Raw genomic sequence first — 19,082 nt, 5'->3', positions numbered from 1 at the left:
CCTTGGTGCAAAAATAGTTAACTATCAGAAAACAGATACAGTTCCCCCCCAATGGCTGAAAGCACTCCTAGTGAATGCTGTGTCTTCACCAAGACCACAAACATATTTTTTCTATACTGACCCCAAAGCCCAGTGCAGGAAAACAGATATTCATGTGGTTGCACTCAGTAACCTATCTTAAGGCAGTTAGGCATGGGTAAAACAAACATCAGAGGAAGAAAAGTTTCTGCTCTGACTTCAAGAGCAAAGCAAACACAAATCCTCCAGCAAACAGGCTTGGGAGGGATCATATCATTCAGCCAGAGACAACTGTTCCCATAGCGCCATAGGAGGCAAGAAAATCCATGAGGGAAACATGACAGCCAGCACCACCAGTGACCACGAGTGTCATTACCTTGGTTACAGACCCACATCGAACTCAAATTATTTGCAGTAGCGATGCGCTGGAGATGATGACTCAGAGAGCCGTCTAGTCCTAGAGCTCCAAATGAAGTGGGAAGATCTCCGGGCTTCCTACTGAGCTCCTGGTGTATATGAGCACTAGCTCAGTGTCCACAGGCAGCACGTATGTTTGGGATCCACGTAAGTTTCTGCAGTTTGTACAGCAGCAGATCGCACCAAATGGGTATTTTCAAAGAAATTCCCTGAAGCAGAGGAAAACATCTGGCACCCCCCACAAAGTCTTCCCTGCCACCCACACATGGGCTGGACACCACACTGTACTGTCAAAAACCTCAATCTGTTTTTAACAACTGAGGAAAAACATTTCCCGCAAAATGAAACTTAACCTAAACGTTCCTTTGACAAATGATGCCCCCTCCTTTTTGGTTCCATTTATGGGAGGAGGAAACTCATGAGTTAGGAGAACAAATTAATAAATCACTGGTCACTCCCATCCCACAAAAGGTGTCCTACCCCAAGAAAAAGGGCTTTCAAATGTTAAAACAGACCACTAAAGATCAGCAGTGCCCTCTGACAAAAGCTCTCAAATGAACTTAAGTTCTACCTTGTCTTGGTTTCAAATTGATCCAAAACCTACGCACCTCCCATGTAAAATGCCAGCAAGGCAAGGTGTAAAGCAGGACACTGAGAACCACCCACCCCCGGGTTACACACACACACGTAAGGCAATGGCAGCAGCGTATTTTCAGCCAAACCCCAGAGAAACCAGCCACCGGAGTGTATGACTCTTCCCCTAAAGAACTGCACAGCAAAAGTCAAGGAGTCCCAGTCACAGCCAGATTTTAATTTTCAGGGCTGAGCTCAGTAAGCCAGAGTTTAAAGCAGAGGCTTATTTTTGTCTTGCTGCTGGGAAAGTCAACTAATTCACAAAGAGGAAAGAAAAGTTTAAGTGCCTTTGAGGAGGCGATGGTTCTGGTGTGCTGGCCGACTGACGAGGTTTGTCAGGGTTCAGCACTATGTGCCCTTTGCAGTCTTTTATTGCAACCCCTTCCTGTAAGTCTTCTGTGCCTACACACTGTATCTAACATCATACGCAAATGCACACCGTTACATATTCCTGGGGTACATCACTGGATGCGGTTATTTGATGCTTGTTGCAGCTGCTCTGTGTCCTTTCCCCTGCTAACATATTTCTGGAGTTTGAGGATGTGGAGCTGAACCCTTTCTCCCATCAAGTCCTTCCACCAACACCAACACTGTTGCTGGCCTCAGTGCCTCTCTGTTAAGCCTCTCCTTTCAGTTTTACAATTGACACATGCTTCCCCGTAATATTTAAGAAAAATGAACATAAACAGCACACAATGTAGCCCTGATACTACAGTACACTCCTTGCCAAAACAAGGATGTGGGATTGTAGCATTCAAAATCATACAGGCATCTTAATCCCAGTTAAGGCTTCCCAGTACCCACACTGGCCGTGGGAAATCAGACTGGTTTGGAGAGTACCTGACACCTTGCCTTCCTGTCCTACTTTTTCCAGCTATCTGAAAAGAATTTAACGAAGTCCTTCAAAAGGACATAAGAAGCACATACTCATATAAGAAGCTCACAAATGAACATTCAAATTACTGCTTTTCTGTTTGTGATACTTAAGACACATGAACAAGCATGAGAAGGAAGGCCAGCACACCAAGCCTGCTGTCCATGCAGGTGCATGTTAATGCCAGGCGCATGGTACCACTCCGAATCTTAACCTCCCTATCAAACAGGATGAAAGCATGCTCATACATAACATCACAAATAGTTAGAAAGTCTCATCATTCCCAATAAATTCAGCCCCAGCTATAAGATTTAATGTATTGCAGACAGGGATCTCTGCATGTCTGACTCTGCAGATATAACCTGATATTGCAGATCTTCTTTGCATTAATTCCCTGTTATTGAGAGGATCTGATGTTATTAATCTTTACATCCATTCAATTTCATATGCTTTTGCTGACAAATACGTTTAAGACAAAAGAATTAAAAATTCACTACAATTAAATCCTTTGTCATGGCTTCCATTTTTTAAAAAAAAATCAAAGCCATGAAAGAGAGACAGACATTAATTAATAAACGCATTCACAAAGCAAGCTCTAAACCTCTAACAAGACTTTGCCAGAAATACTCAATAGTCAGGAGTTTCTGATGAAAGCCACATTAAGTCAGCTTGTAAATCAATTCCAGCTTTTCCTCTGCAACTCAAGAGAGTCTTGGGTACTTACAGAAATTACAGAATTTGGCAAGACCGAGGCCACAGAGCAGAGGAGTCTCACACCAGATTTCCTTGGAGCTATTACAAGTGTCTATCATCATCTAGTTTAAAAACCCTTCATAATATAGGCCCCCTCAACAGTAATCATCATCATCATCATCAGTCCTTTTGTAGGAAAGCTGCTTGTCAAAGCAAAAGCAAACAGACAGTAGTTTGCTCATGGCTAGAAACAAGTCTTTTTAAGTCTAACAAGGGTCAAGCCAGGACCACTCTACAAGCTGCTATTTTCCGGGCTGGTTTTCTGTTCAGATTGATCAGCTGGTGGTGGCTCCTCCAGATTAATATTTTGGCTAGATACGTTGAACATCACACCTCAGAACACACCATTTCAGCCATCAGGGCCTCAGCATGTTCACCACTGGGGTCTGGATGATGGGGCTGAGGACTGGCGCAGAGCCCAGCTGCTGCTGGCAGTCCCCATCCCTGAGCGTGCAGGAGGAGGGCGAGTTTTTCTAATGACCCAAAGCAGCACCACACTTACACTCCTGTAATGCCGGTAAATACAAAGTAGACACACAGAGACTTCAAAGTAAGGAGAGAAGGGAGTATTTCATAGGAGATACTTTTAAGTGAGACAAAAAAATTTTCTCTTTTACTTACGTTATAAGCAAAAATTTAGTTCCCATCCCATCTCTCACCTTCCTTTTTTGTGTTAGCAACTTTTCTGTAGATACTCTCTCTGCTTAAAAACAACACTTAATTGTCCTGTTGCATGCTCAGCTTTTAAAGCCAACAGTTCACTGTATCAAGACAGAAAATATAGTTTTATAACCAGTTAAATAAATTACTTAAGAAATCATCCAGCTTAAATAGGTTTTCCACAGTTATGATAAATTAGGGGAGTGATTTGTTGGCATATTAGTTACAGATGCAGGTGTACCTGTCTGCTGGACAAAATGCTTCAAGATCAAAGGAGACACTGAAAGCGGACAAGAGTATTTATTATCTTGATGAACACCATGTCCAAGAAGTCGTCACCACATCCATGGGCACCAACTGTACTGTTACTGTTCTAGACATTTACTTGAAGCTACCTGAACTGCCCAAAGCACCGCTAGTTTTTATGCACTGAATGCAAGAGCAAAAGCTCTGAAAGCATTTGTATTTGGTCAGATGAGTGCAAAGTACAAGTACAGAACAAACCGACACTGTCCTCAAAAGCTGAGAGCTGAAGCACAGGCCGTGAAACAGATCCAGGAGGGCAGTACTAGTCAAGGATGAATGAATGCATCAACATCTCACTGTTTAGTTTCGGTGTATTAAAAAAGGTATACTTAAATCTCTATCACTTCATCATGCTGCCTCTGTCATCATGTAACCATTATGTAAGGCAGTATAATTAAAAATAAACTTTTCACTCCCTAGCAACAGTTATGCAATAACTTTTAATTAACTGAGATCCTTCATGTTTAAGAGAGCATTTAACGAGTTTAAGTTATAACCCCATACCTTTCCTCATAGATTCATATTAAAATCCTCCAACAGAAACTATCTCAATCTTCCTTCTCATCTCTCCAGTACAAAGATGGTTTGTCAGGTTTTATTTGGTTTTATCTGCTTGCAAGATGCTGTCTTCGGGTCCTAAAAATGCAGAGACATATTTTGTGCAATCTGTCAGCAACTGTCTTCAAATGCAAGGCTACAGGGAGCCGATGAGCTCTTTTCTTATCAGAATGAGTCACAAAAATGGATTATCCACACTTAATCCTCCTCACACTGGTGAATTTCCTGATTTTTTTGTTCAATAAAAATAAAATAAAATGAAAATTGGCCTGATGAAACCTTGTAAGAACAGTTTTCCCTCAGGATGTCCTGGCAGAAGAGAAATATCACTCTGCCATTTTAGAAGACCACAGAGCTTCCAGCCCCCATTCCTTTCTTCTCCAAAAGCAAGCATTCCCCTGCTTCCAGCATCCAGCACTGTGGATGGATTCCCCCATACCCCTTTTTTTTGGTCACATCAAGTGCCCCCAGCAGCCATCATCATGTGTTCAGCAGCCATGTTTCGGGGCTTTTTGCTTTTTTTTGCAAACTCCTTTTCTCCCCACAAACTAAACAAATAAGGAATCATCTAACCTGTTTTCTTCACAAAACATTTTCACCGTAAAAGTCTTACTAATCTACATTTGCTTGAAATGCAAATATTTCTTAGAATATCGTTCTGCTAATTTTCATGAAAGCCAGTACCTAGCATTATCAGAAACCCCCTCACTGAAACTCTGTCAGTTAAATCTCAAAAGAGCAAAACCTGAGCTTGGGCAACCTCCCTTCCGTTTTGAACAGGGATTTAGAAAGAGAAGTGTAAGTTTTGCTGCTGTTTGCTAATCCCAGCAGAGAGAAAAAGGAATCCAAACTGCCTGAAAGCTCATCCCTGAAAATAATGTGATTTTCCTATAAGATTAAAAAAATGCATCTATTCATAGATTCAAGCTTAAAGAGGAAAAAAAGAAGTCTTCATACTTCTAACATATGGCCCACGGCCAACTTTTAGTGCAAAGCTGCCCCATCAGGCAGTGAGCTGACGGACAGAATGGAAACCAGGGCTTCATCTTTATGGTTATTTCTTTGCTTATTGGATTTGGGTTTTTAGCTTCACTCTGAAACGCTGCCATGCTACATTTAGTACGTAGTAGCTGGCATCACTTTAAAGGCCCCAGCAGAGCTCAGTCAGCAAACCAGATTAGTTACACCAGGCAGGGAGGAGGGCTTGTGTGTTTTGGGGAGCGATGGGGAAGCAGGAAGACATCCCGTTGTGGTGGTGAAAGTGGCAATGGTGGAGGGAGAGGGAGGGGAGGAAAACAAGCCTGCTCTTAAATTTTACTTTCATCTTAGGCAGCGTGCTCTACTTAACTGCACAAGGCCATTATGCACAGATACGACTCAAATGTCCTAGGAGACTTTGGCAGACTGTACTGCACGTGAACAGCCTCGCTGCTGGAGCAGAAGTTGGTGTCTTGTCATGCCACATCAAATTTCAGGTTAATGCACTCTGTCAAAGCTGTGGAGCAATGCGATCAGTGTCTGCATCAGTGCAGCCAGTGTCCTTTGGGTGACACATGAAGGCAGAGGTGGGTGAACATCCTGAGCAAACCAACAGCACTCATCAGAGCAGTAGCACCTCTGACTAACATCCCTTCTTCTCCAGAAAATGTCCTGCCATGCAAGGTTTCATCTTCCTCCCATATGAAGAAGTCTGCAGTAGGATCCACCTCCACACGCTTGTACCGTACCTAATTTGCCAGACACTTGAAAAAGGTTTGGGGCCAAGTGCTTCCTGTAAATTACTCCTTTCTCTGCAAAAGCTGCTTAATGGAATTAAACGAAGGATCAATTTGGCCCATGGAGTATGTGAAGTACAGAATTCAATTTCATCTCATTCCATTACAGCAAGTTCCAAAACGGAGAAAAATTTTCAGTCATAGACTGATAAAAGTTATTATAAAAATACAATGCAAAAATAGGAAGGGTTTTTTTTCTTCTACAAAGAATTTTAAAATATATGGTTTATTCAAAGCATGTACATCATTAAAGAATTATAGATGACAGCTACAGAGAAAGTGGATAAGAAGAAAAGTTTAATTATTTTAAAATTTTCCTTTTCAGTTTTCCAGCCAGACGAGAAAAATCGTTAAAGTAGAATCATAAAGATTACTCTGCAAGAAGAAAAAAAGCCCCTCACATGCAACTTAAGACACCAAACGAAGTTAAACACATATTTGACAATCTTCTATTCATTAAAATACACATTTGGTTAATCCCCTTGGGTTTACAAATTTCCAAAATTTATCTGTAATGTCAAGTTAAGGTACCATATTTTTCCCCCTATCCTGTCACTTAGAGTATTTCAGCATCTTTTCCTCTAACACAGGAAGAGGAAGGTTTTTATTATTTTCGACCTATCCCTTGGAAACTCTACTTCCTCAGCAGTCAGATTGGGCTTAGGGTGAGATTCCCTTCTCTGTCAGAGGAGTATACCTTGCACAGCTAATGTTTTTGGGAGGAGATAAAGGAACAGCAAAACAATTGCATAAAGTATTATGAGTATCTGGGATTTACACCACCTTATCAATACATGTAAAGCATGTAAAAGGATAAAAACACGTTAGGTCATGTTTTTGGCACCAACAACTAGTTTGCTTTTGGCTGTGAAACCTCCTTGCTTTGCCTGTGTCACCTCTGACAACACCTTGCTGCCCTCATTGACCATCACCCAAGGGCTGTGTAGCAATACTTGTGTGCACGCCTGTCACCTCTGGCTTACCTCTTCTTTACCTCCCCAGGAGAAGAAGTAAGCAGTGCTTAGATAGTAAAGATGGTCTTTTGCAACCATAAGATTACTTTAGCATGATGTGCACACAGAGTGCCATCTTGGGGCAACCTGGTATTAAGTTATCTAGACTATAGGAACTACAGACTGGCTTAATTTCAGATCACTTCCATTGCCTATATTATATATCTGAATGCACGTTGTAGCTGCCAGAGAAAAGCTGGCTTTTTTAAGGAACAATTCATTGGATTTTTCTAGACATTTACTTGAAGCTACCTGAACTGCCCAAAGCACCGCTAGTTTTTATGCACTGAATGCAAGAGCAAAAGCTCTGAAAGCATTTGTATTTGGTCAGATGAGTGCAAACCTAGACACCTGTATACTCATTAAATTAATAAAACCACAAAAAACAAACCCTGCAAGAAATCTAGCCTCTGCTTCCAACACGTCAGCTATTGAACAGGGGAAAAAAATACACACAGCTAATTCTTGGAGAAATTATTAAAAATTAAACCACTGTATTACTGGCATAAACGCTGAGCTGCTCCTATTATTCTCTTCCTGTTGTGCAGACAGTGCAAAGCACTTGGTCTCAGGGCTTGGCTCTGCTGAAGTTAGTCCAGGATCAGTCCAAAAACAATGCAATGTCTTACCTCTGATGTTCAGCCTTAGCCCCACACAGCAAGCACAAACTCTCAAACTAGTGTCCAAAAAACACAAAAAACCCACCGACAATCCCACAAACACAGCAACATGATGGTGCAGAGGGGTTTCCATGATCTGTGTCTAACCCACAGGAGTACGACAATCCAAAAATGACCGTCCAATCGCAGCATCACACAGACTTATTAGACAGCAGAGGAGAAATGCACGTAAAATAGGAAGAACTTTATTTTAGTAACTCTTCTACCCTTCTTCCAATTATTTAATACCAACAGGAAAAAATACTAGTCTTTTCTATAAATAAAGTATTACTGCCGTGTGGAGAAGGGTTTTTGCACTTGCCCTCATTGCAGAGCTTAAATCCTTATGCGATCTCAAGAGAAAAATGAAGCCAGGGGTCCACTGCAGAGCCTCTGTGTGTGCACCATAAACCGCCAGGCACCCTGGCACAGCTCAGCCCCGTCAGTAGCTCTGCTCCAGAGAGCCAGGACCAAAATAACTAGGGTGGAAAACTTCCAGAACAATTACCTACCCACTTTTACTCTACCAAATACAATTTGTACTGATTTTCAGGTTCCCTGTTTTGACTTCTGTAAATAATAAAGCTACGTGAGGAAACCAGCAGTGGGATTTAGAGGAAAGAGATTCAGTGCTAAGAGTAGCCCCCACAAAGACATACAAGGAGAAAAGGGATAGGCAACGAGAGGTTATAAAAATAAAAACACATCTTATCACTTTTTGCTTTAATACCCAGTGATGGCTCTGTGTATTTAATATTGTGTATTTAATACACAGAGGGCAAAATCTTTAGGAATACAACTGTCCTTAAGCAGAGCCTGAACAGCAAAGGGCACATATGGGAAATGTCCCCAGGATGGAACAAGCTGGTCTCTACCTGCCAACCAGCAGGCATGGATCCATCCAGCTTTCTGTGCCCTTCCTTATACGGTTGAGTGGTTGGATCTAAAGAAGCATTTAGAAGGAGGGATGGGCTATGAACATCTCTACATCACAACCACAGACCAAGCAACAGCATGCAGAAGGCTGAGACTACATATGCTATCAGAAGAGCAGCTGCAAGGAGTCTTCATGTGGGTGACCTCCTGCCCACATGGTTGAATTTACCAGCCATGCAAAAGTTGTAAGTATGGCAATGAAACACAAGCTACTGTCTCCCATGCAGATGGGTCAGGAAGGGTCAGTCAAAGGCAACTTTGCTGCCACAGCACTGGACCAGATTTGCACAGATGCAGATCCTCTGACACCCCAAAGCGTGTCTACACAGGAAGACTCATCCAGGTTAAAGTAAATCTGGATGCAAAACAACATTGCTGTTCTTGGTTTAAGGGACATGGAAGGAAACAAAACCAATTTGTAATAAAAGCTTCCAAAGGTCAACTGACAGGGAATCATCATGAAAAGCATCTCATGAAGACAGGTCCTTAGTTTCCCCCTACACCACCTGAGATCTTCCAGTCAGTTGGAAAATCACCAAATACCAACAAAACCAGTGAAAACAAATGGTCTCATGCTTTTTCTGGAGACCTTTGCAGTGGGAAGCGGGGCCAGTACTAATAAGAGAGAATGGAGACGCACAGTCATGTGGCAAATCATTCCCTGACCTAGACACTGGCTTTTCAGAGGGATGTTTCTGCAGCCTGAAAAAGAGAAAGTCAGGCCTCAGACTTGCGTCAGTCCACCCCTGAGTCACCTCACCAGGCAGCTCCTCTCCCCTACCGTCACTCCTCAGCCGGGCTCATGTAATTACTACCGCAGAGCTGCAATCATCCCTGTGTAGTCGGAGCAAAGCCAGCATCCCCACCCATGCACTAAGAAAGAGCTGTGCTTGCCCCAAATTCAGCAGCTGAACTTGAAACTGAGACCACAGGACAAGATGGAGAGGTGGGGAGGGCTCCCCCTGGGCTCCTGAAAGGATTAAGGCGGGGGATGTTGCCTGGGATATAAGATGCCCTACATACAGGGGATGGGAGCAGGGACAGAGCAGTGGGGGATGGATGATCTGTGCCTTGCTAGTGCCTATGACCAGGTTATGTCAGGTGCTATTAAGGCACGAAGCATGAGCACGTGTCTGAAATCCTGCTGCAGACTGCTCCAGCAGCCTTGAAAAAAACCTCCATTTAAAAAAAAAAAAAAAAAAAAAAAAGAGCTTTTTTTAAAAAAAAACCACATCCGAGGCAGCAGTTAAGAGAGAAAAACATGTGACCAAATACAGGGGAGCAAACCAAGGGGGGCTGCATGTCCAAAACCACCCTCTTCCCGTGGGTTTTGGGAGTGCTGCTGCTGTTTCGTCCTCTCAGCTCCACCGCCCATCCATGTCCCCCAAAGGCAGAGCTGCAGCCGCCGGGGAGCTCCGCCGCGCCTTCAAAGAGCCTAAAGTGGGTCAGCGGAACAGAGAGAGAAAATCTGATTTCAGCATGAAGAAAGCAGGCAGACCTGCTGGCTGAGAGACTGCAGAAGTTAGGGAAAGATGCTCACAGGATTTGCATCTCCATCAAGGCACAGAAAGGCAAAGACCACTAGTCCCCTCACCTGAAATTGCAGGGAGGGAACTGCGCTCCCCAAATCTGTAACGGGATGCAGGTAACAGAAGCACATTTGGGGATGGCGGAGTATGAGAAGGTGTGTCCCTCTGTCCTCCATACAGCACTCTGCCTAAGGCCACCCTCACCCACATCCTTAGTCAATTTATTCTGAGTAAAATTGAGCAAGACAATTTTAATCCATTCAAATGTAAGACCCTCCATGAGCCTGCAGGCCATGTCTTGCACCTGCCTTCCTTGCACCTGAGCAAACCCAGAAACATCAGAGGAGAAGCCCCAACAACAACTGCCAAACTCAGGCAGCATCCTTCTGAAGAAATTAAAAATGCCAAGCAGGATGAACAGGAGACCAGGAGGAGGAAGGTCTGTTTTCTCTGTTACTCTGATAAAGATGTTTGACCTTAAAATAAAACAAGCCAAAACTACTTCATCTGTAGGCGGAGCACAGCAAATGGGTTTGGGGGCTGCCAAGTTCCAGGGGTGAGGTGGACCCTTAAGAAACACACGACTGCCAGAACCATAGTTGGGGTAACATTTCAAAAGTAAAAGAATTTTGCAAACCATGCAACTTGGAGCAGCTGAGAGCTCTTGCAGGGGATCAAGGCTTTGCTGGTGTCCAGAGAAGGTGACAGTGTCTAATAAAGACCTTGTTATCCCCCAGTGCCACCAAAAACCCATGAACTGTGCACACCCTATCTCCACCTGGGCTTTCTGAAACTTAGCACAAATCTGACCTCACTCTGGCAAAAAAGGTCCCAAGCCACACTGCTGGAAGCCAAGCAGGTTTTTCTCCACTGATCCTGGGTAAAAGAGCTCAGATCCCTCTATGGAGCTGGACCCACCAGTGTGGTGTGTGGGCCCACACAAAACCATCACACCCTCATCCTGACTGCAGGCTCCAGGGTGGGCTATATATTTGTTTAAGGACTTCCAATGAAAATAGCAGCTTAAGAAATCACAGCAACAAGGGATGGGTGGGGAGAACATTCCCCACTAGAAAGAATCTGAGCTCTGTAATTGCACGTATCACATCTAGATACTGTTGTAAAGATCTCTGCCTACAGAATGAATAGATTTGATCTAACACGCAAATAAAAATCAGAAATCTTTTCTGCCAGCCATGAAAAAGGCTATCAATAATTCATTTTAACAAAAAAGGAGATCAAAGAAAAATGCTGTGTTAGTTTGACATTTTGATATGTTGGTTCAGGATTCTTCTTTAATGTAATATGTAACAAACAGCAGTGTTCATCTATAAATGCCAGACACGCTTGTAAGTTGTTGAATATAGCAGGTCCTATTAATATTTACTTGGACTTTTTTAATTAATTCACTTTGACTGCCTTTACATCTCTTTTACTGCCTTTATCCAGCAGTTGTAGGTCAAGTGGAGCTCTCAGAAATGCTACACAGAGTTTCCAAAGATAAAATTTCAAATTTGTAGCCATATTTCCATCTATTTTTTCATGTTACCCACCACACAGCCCAGTGTCCAACCCAACTTGTTTGACTATCACATACTTTCTGTGAATTGCTTCCAAAAATTGTATGGTCAAGAGCCAGAATGAGGTGTTTGTGTCCTAAATCAACTGTCTGTGCAAGTTCACTCTCATACACAGTGGTTTAATTTCACTTACAATTTCCTTATGGGCATTTGGTGGAGTGGATGAAGTATACGATACTCCAGAAAGCACAGACTTGCAATCCACAAATTTCAGTGTTATGTTGCAAGAGGTATTTATTGCAGTGGAGATCTGTTGGCAAATTTAACATGTATTGCTCAAGCTCAGTCTGTATTCCCTGTGTGCACAGGAGACACAAGGGCACTCACATCTTCTAAATTTAGGAACAACAAGGCAAATTTCTTCCAAGATAAAACCCTCTCTAAAATGCAGAGAATGGTTAACTACCTGTGACTTACCAGTTCCAGGATCAAGTAGAAAAGTAAATACTCCTCTTGTTACATCACTTTTAATAAGGATTCTCTTTAAAGTACATTTTTAGGCAATATTCAGACAGTTCTTTAAAAACCTGTTTCTGTAGAGGAAAGTCCTTGATGGTAACAACCTTCCTCAGAGGCTGACACTGCATGTGCTATCTTTGGAGGGAAAGCAGTTGTCACTGAGGTCCTGAGCGTGGCTGGATCCTACAGCCTTTTGGTTACAGATCTGTAGATCTGTGGGTTTTCTATGTATTGTAGTTTATAAATTACTATTTACATTGGCTGTTCTGTCTAGAAAAGAACTGCAATTTGATGGAGGGGGTAACAGTTACTGAATGTGATGACAGTCCAGATGGTAAAACTGGTATCTAATCCAGATGATAAAGTCCTATCATCTTTGTTACATCCAGTCAGTTGTGAACAGTCAAAAGGAGCACTGCCACCTGTCCAAAAACAGTCCCCTGGTGGACTGCTTTTACCCAGGCTGCAGACAGGAGGGTCATCCTCCCTGACAGAGAGTGACCTGCCAGAGGGGAACTTTTTCCCCACACACTTCAACCTCAAGAAATCCCACCCCCAAGAAATCCCGTCCCCACACACAGTGTCTCTTGGCTTGGTGCTATTTCTAGGGAAGCAGCTCCAAGGACAAGATCTTCACGCCTGGGCCACCCATACTCCTCCGCTGACCTGGCTGTCTCTTGGGCATCCCCCAGACCATGCAGGTGCTGCACCATGCTGAGGAGAGCAAGTCCTAGACATGCTTGCAGATGGCATATCTGCAGGTGGAACCAGCTGGTCCCAAAGGTGGTCTTGGGTCTTCCCTTAATCACATGAGGAATATGCATAGGGAAGAGATAAAAGATTCAAGCTCAAGACACCTCTCGAGTCCCTCTTAAATGCAATACAATTTTAGTCTTTTTCTGCAGATGAGAATAAATTCATTAAATCACTTGGATGCCTTTGAAAACTTCAGTCGCTGTTCAAATAATCCCAAAAGAAAAGGGAGAAAAAAAGCCATTGCCACTCAAACAGCTATGCTGCAAACTGCAAATCTCTGAAACCTGTTTAAAAAAAGCTGCTCCAGAGCAGGAGGTGAAGAACTGCCACAGCCAGCCATCATGTGGCAGACTGACATGCAGCAAGGTCCCATCTGACAGCATAAATTTTATTTCTGATTATGAAAAACGCAGCCCAGAGGCATGGTGGCTGGACAAGGAGCTGGCAGCTCAGACTGCAGCCCCTCACCAACATGACCACTCCCAGTACTTGGGATGGGTGGCTGAAGGGGGTACCCTGCCTTGGTCCCAGCAACACCACCGGACAGAGAAGAATGGGGGCATTGCGCTAAATTTACAGGGGTTTAAAGCATGAGACCTGACTTTACGCAAACCTGTCCACTCTCAGATCTTGTATCATGAAAATTAGAAGAGAGGAAAAAACGTTTCCCTGACACATAGAATGAGGACAAACATGTTATTATTTGAAACGCTGTACAAAGGTTAAGTCTTTAATCCGTTTAATCCAGACGACAAACAAACAAAACCCCACGAATGGGATCCTGGAGCATAGCTAAGTGCTGCCAGGTCTCTTGCAGGGGCTCTCCATTCATTGCTGAAGCAATTTAAGAGCCTCCAGCTAAAAAGTTGCTGCAAAGGAAATAGATGCATGCATGGTTTTATTCCCAGTTCTTTAAAGTTTATCACAGGCAACTTGGCAGTCTGCACTCATGTTTCAGTGAGAAGGGTTTAATCCTCGGGTCAGTGGTACCAGGGTTACTGGATTTCCAGGTCTGGCTGCCATTGTCCTCCTACAGACACCAGAGCTCTCAAGCACAGTGACTCCTCTTACCTGTTACTCATGCACAGAGAAAATGCAGTTTCTCCTAAACAAAAACAAGAGTGGTCAAGGCAGAGGAGTAATCAGGTGGTAACACAGAGCAACATCAGAAGATAAACTGCAGAGCATTTGGGGCCCAGGAGAGCTCCTCCTTCGGTACAGCATATGGAAAGCATTTTGGTCAGTGCAGGGCATGCCGGTATTTGTACTGCTCCCAGACCACGGTACTGTGATAAGCAAACATCAGTGCATGCACCCAAAGGGTTAATTGGATTTAGGACCTGATCTGGGTTTATCATAACAGCGGGAAATTCTTCCACCTATTTCAACGGGAATTGGGGCATGCTGCAACCACGCATCTTAAATGAACCACAGGAATAGTGTCACTAATTTCAGTAATAGTATTCATGCAATTCAAACTAGATGTGTGGTTATGTACCTTTTTGAATCAAGTCTACAGGAAAAGTCTAAACCAGCAGTATAAGCAGCACATTTAAAATGCCACTATCCTTTCTGCCATACAGCTGATCACAAACTGGTGAGCTATCACAGATGAGGTGCAAGAGGCAGTAATTAAAATCCACATTTCCTCACAAACCGTTTCTTCTCTTTTCTTTATCTGTCTTACCAAGTACGAGCCATTCAGTGCAGATTCTGTTAATTTAGGGAAGAGCTGGTGGACATGATCTAAAGGGCCACTGTTTCAGCAGTACACAGATAAACCAGCAGAACAGTTAACAGCATTGACACAGCCCAACCCTCAACAAAAATTTGTGACAGTCTTTTGGGAACCAAAAAGTCCCCTTTCTCCTTGTTTTGTATACTCTCCAGGATGCCGCAACAGCTCCCTAAGCCTCACCCTGCTTTGCTACAAGACAAATTGGACCTAATCTCTCACTCTGAGCAGAGGTCAGGCCAGAATCATCCTGGCAGAGCAGCGAAGCACGTGAAAGCTGTAGGGCTGCGAGATGTCCTCTGGTTATTAGAGCAGTCGCTCTGGTGTGTATCAAGCACACCAGATTCATATCAGTAACTCTCATGGTGGTACAGGGCATCACCACAGTCCTGCTCACTGTGTCCCCACTGCAGCCAGAGCTGCAGATCACACAGGGAGAGGAAAATGCAAAAGGCAGTGGAAAGATGCAGACACAAATTATGTGATCCAGCCTACACATCTCAGCCAGTGCACACGGGTAGAGAAAGGAGAACGTAAAGGCTCCTACCCCAGCTGATGGGAGTAATACTAACCAAATTCAAAGGGGTGTGCAACAGCACAGTGAGCTATTGCTCTGCACAAGTCTGCATCTGTCTCTGGTCTCAGCAAATTCTGCTAAAGCATGTTATCAGTTTGAGATGATATGTGCAGCTAAGGGGAAAACTAGATAGGGGGAAAAAAAGAAAAAAAAAACACAAAACACACATCCCCATTTGTAGCTGGGGCCCGAATTACTCTTAGAATGATGCTTCCTCTGGCATGAGGATGGCAAGTGTCTGATCTACTTTTGTAAAATAGCAAAGGTCACTGCAAAATTACAGTTTAGTTCTCATTTTATTTGAAAAGAAAAAAATGCCATGGTCTGCTTAGACCATTTTGAGAGCAGTTACCCCTCTCCCAACTCCCAGCACAGAAGTCCCATCTCCCCAGTTTTTCATCCCATTTCTGCAGAGCCCAACAGCTGTGTTTTAAGATTTGTTATAAAATCAAAAGAAAAAGGGCAATGACTGTAGCACACCAAAAAGGGTGAAAAGCAATATAAAGGCCAATAAAACCCCTTATTTAGACATCCTGCATGAAGACTGCTAGTGCCATACGCTATCGGGCTGCCAAGCTCCTTGCCTGCCTGAGAGCTGACAGCCTTTCCATCCCTGGCAGTTCACAAGGTCGCGGTCCCTGCAGACACTTCATTCCACTTACCAGCCTGGTTTTCCTTAGCCCCAGCAATTTCAGCTCTGTTCTCACAGCCAGTGGCTCAAGAATATGACAATTAAAGATTAATGTTATAAATGCACGGAAAGTTGAAAAATCCAGATTTTTTGAATGTCATGCCAGACGTATTCATTTTTAAACCTTACCCTTGTGGTTTAAGACACCAGGCCAGGAGTGTCACTTTTCCCCAGCAGACTGCAAATGCTTTCTTCCTTTCAGCTGCCAGCTAGTTTTGTGGGCTTAGATATTTTTCTTTATTTAATTATTCACTGTAATGCATGAAACATTAAGCAGCTTCTTTCCATGAAGAAAGGAGTGCTGCTTCCCAATGACAACATGCTAAGTATCCTTAATAGCAGGAATAAGGAAATGAGTTTCCTAGAACAAAGGGGAAAAGGGCAGGGAAAATGAGAGAAGCTCTGAGCAGCTAAAAATTACTAACACAATAAAGGTGAGACTTCATTTTGAATAAAACAGTCATGATCAGCTAACTTGGGAAATAAAAGCAAAAAGAAACACTTTTAAAGTGTAAAACGGTATGTTTTCTGGTATGACTTTTGGGCTAGAATTTTCTTCTTTCTTGATGTTAGAGATAGGTCAGTGAGGAAGAAGCCATGGATTCAATGTTAAGATATGTAACAATCGTATTTTCTTAATGGTACTAAACCCCTGATAGCTGTGAGAAGCATCTGTTCTTCAGAACAGAAAGTTAAAGGTTGAAGTCATTAATGAAAGCCATTCCAAACCACAATTTTTCCTGTAAAAACAGGACTGCATACACAACAGCAGGACTGTATCCACAACTTTCAATGTATGCTCTATTCATTTAATGTCTTCCGCAGCAGCAGAAGAGATGGTCTCATCAGGTTACGGAGCACCTTGACCTCCTGACAGCACCTCACACCACTGCACGGCCATATCTCACCATCGACCCAAGACAGGACAAACCTGGTGACTTTGTTACTGCCGCTGGTTTTGATTAAACCCTTTACCCTGTCCTTGAAAACCTGAGTAGGATTGTGTGGGCGAGAGGATTTTTCCTGATTCTGGTGTTTATTTGTTGGGTCACAGAGGTAAAATTATCTCTGTTTGATTACTTAAAGCTGTTGGCTGTGGAGATAATCTGTGCATTAGCAGCTGTACAGTGGGTGGTTAGCAGTTTTGAATCTGTAGTTGGAAGCAAGTCATTTTGCACAGCACTTTAAAACAGAAAACAGAACACACAGACAAAAAACCCATCACAGCCCCATGCAAAGTTGCTTTCTGCAACGAAAAATCCTCTCATTTGCTGGTGAGGTGGAAGGTGAGTCCTCATCCATGTCCTCCTGTGCTCCTCCATCTCTCGCTGCACCCAGGGAGAAGGAAGACCCCAAGAAAACACCTAGTGAAGCCTTAACCCCTGCAATTGCAACATTTGTCTCTTTATGCCTTCCCAAAAGGAGACTGATTACAAAGCACAGCTTAAAACACTAGGTCCCAGCAACTTAAGAGGCACAAACTTGCTATCATGAAGCTAAATCTCATTAGCCTTGGGGGAAAGAGGGCTCAAATCTCCTACCTGGGCATGACTTTTCTGGGAAAGGTAGAACAATGTGCCTACTCACTATGGATAAATATTTAGAGTACAAACACTGCTGGAAACAACTCTCTATCTAAACTCTCATTCTGCTAATTCACCAAACAAAATCCTTGCCTATTTGCATCTGTAGGAGAGCCATAGCAAGCCGCTCCTTCCCAAGCTAGGACAACTTGGTTTGCACATTTTGCTCTGGGGATTTGCAATTTTCTCCTCCTACCTTCACTTTGTCTGCAGCTGCTGAGCTTTAGTGTTGGCAAATAGGGCTGGGAGCCAGGGTGGGGTCAGGGCTGGGCAGATTTCAGGCTGGAAGGTTTATAAAGAACAGACATCAAGACCAAAGAGCAAGAAACCAATAGATGATAGCAAGGGATGCAAAACATCCCAGGGATAGAAGTGACAAGAAGCAGAGATGCATAGTTTCCTTATTAAAAATCTGCATATGAAAGCAGAGGGGAGCATCCTCACACACAACAGACCTGTCCCGTGCTATCTCCTCCCGTCTGTGTGGCCTAAGACAGAGCAGAGACACACAGCTTATGTTACAGTTTAAAATATCATTTAAAGGGGTTTTTTTGATTGTTTCAGGGTTTTTTTGTTTTTTAACAGCTTTGTCACCACTGTATCTGCAAGTGCCTTAATGTGGCGCGTGACTGCACAGACACTGGCAACATCCACACAGCCATAACTGTACAAAAGATCTGTAGGCACAATTGATAATATCTGGAACACATTAAAAAATTAGAATATATAGTTCCCTCAGCAGCTGTACTACTTTTCTCACGGTCTTTACTAATTAACATACATTGAGGAGGTACCAACAATGGCAGACCCAAGGTCATGTTTAGCTTCCTTTTTAAACAAGGCACTGAATAATATCTTCAGCATCGGCAACGCAGCAGTCTCAAGTGTCACAGAAGTACAACTTCAAAAAGTTTCATTGCCATAAGCCCCCCCTTTTTTTTTCTTTTTTTGAATCACAGAAATTAATCGGATTTGGCATCTTTGTGGAGTGCTCTATCTGACCCACTTGGCCACCTCTCTTGTTTCCCAACCCTGCCAGTGCAAATCCTTCCTAGGTTTGGGAGCTGCAAACCTGAGCAGTTTCCTGCCCCGGCTGCCTCCCTGCCCTCCATTCTCACCCCTCTCATGAAAACGAGCTGTCTGTTGGCTGTCTTCCTTGATCTGCATTTCTCAGAGTGATAATTTGCATTATAAAATACACAGGGATGAATTCACTGAAGTTCTGCTCCCAAAGGCAAGCATTAAAAAACATTTTAAGGCACTCCCAACATTCCTGCTGCCATCTTCCTCACTCTTTAAAAGCCATCTCCACTATGCAACCAGTTTTTGTATCTTTTACTAAATCATTTAAGACAGCTTTCTCTGCTCATTACTTTGAAGAGTTAAAGGTTACATGGTCTGTATGGTCTCACAGTGAGAAGAGAGACAGACAAGGCAAATGTTTTATTTACGCTTTCAAATGGGATGTGGAAAGATTTATAAATGGATTAATTTTAATTAGTGTCCTCATTTCATTTAAAAAAAAAAAACCTAAAAAGCTATCCTTAAAATTAATGCACTGCTACCCTGC

The 19,082-nt window shown here is 43.1% G+C and overlaps 1 protein-coding gene across 1 annotated transcript in view; it reads right to left on the bottom strand.

Moving 5' to 3' along the window:
* The window catches only part of PDZD2 (PDZ domain containing 2), a 203,100-nt gene that overhangs the window by 172,059 nt on the left and 11,959 nt on the right, over positions 1–19,082 (bottom strand). The window lies entirely within an intron of this gene.

Source organism: Strix aluco, chromosome Z (genome assembly GCF_031877795.1).
Source record: "Strix aluco isolate bStrAlu1 chromosome Z, bStrAlu1.hap1, whole genome shotgun sequence".
NCBI classification, from domain to species: Eukaryota; Metazoa; Chordata; class Aves; order Strigiformes; family Strigidae; genus Strix; species Strix aluco.
Note: the sequence above shows the minus strand (reverse complement) of the source record. Positions and strands in the feature narration are given on the sequence as shown.